General features: G+C 40.8%; 1 protein-coding gene across 1 annotated transcript in view; it reads left to right on the forward strand.

The window, feature by feature from the left end:
* The first annotated feature begins 61 nt into the window (after positions 1–61).
* LOC119593592 (A disintegrin and metalloproteinase with thrombospondin motifs adt-1-like) overlaps positions 62–385 on the forward strand; it is a 60261-nt gene continuing 59937 nt past the window's right edge. Inside the window, exon 1 of the mRNA XM_037942546.1 lies at positions 62–151. The gene's annotated coding sequence lies outside the window, so the exon portion shown is untranslated. The remainder of the gene's footprint in view (positions 152–385) is intronic.

The following is a 385-nucleotide window of genomic DNA, read 5'->3' on the forward strand; positions in this document are numbered from 1 at the left end:
CCTACCTGGCCCCAGTTCCATTACCTAGCAGCCTTGGTTCCCGTGAGTGAGGGCGTAGCATCCACTGTGGATGTTCCCTCAGTGTGGCTTGTGACGTGAGTGAGGAAAGGTGTGTTTTCCGCTGGCTGGGACACTCGTATTCACATAACAGGTGAGTCTGCGTGAAAGCTCTTCAAGTGTATTGTTTTCGCGATGTTACTAAAAGTCGTCGATTGTTGTTATCAATTATGAGGTTGTGTTTTAGTTGTTTATGTATATTTTCTGGGTATTTTTGTTTATTTTAGGGAGATTTATGATTTTTTTTTTTAATCTGGGGCTATTGGTCTGATAACTGAACTTGTAGCATTACGATTCATTGTTGCATATATCTGTTTAAGACTTTCAA

Source organism: Penaeus monodon, chromosome 32 (assembly GCF_015228065.2).
Source record: "Penaeus monodon isolate SGIC_2016 chromosome 32, NSTDA_Pmon_1, whole genome shotgun sequence".
Classification (NCBI taxonomy): domain Eukaryota; kingdom Metazoa; phylum Arthropoda; class Malacostraca; order Decapoda; family Penaeidae; genus Penaeus; species Penaeus monodon.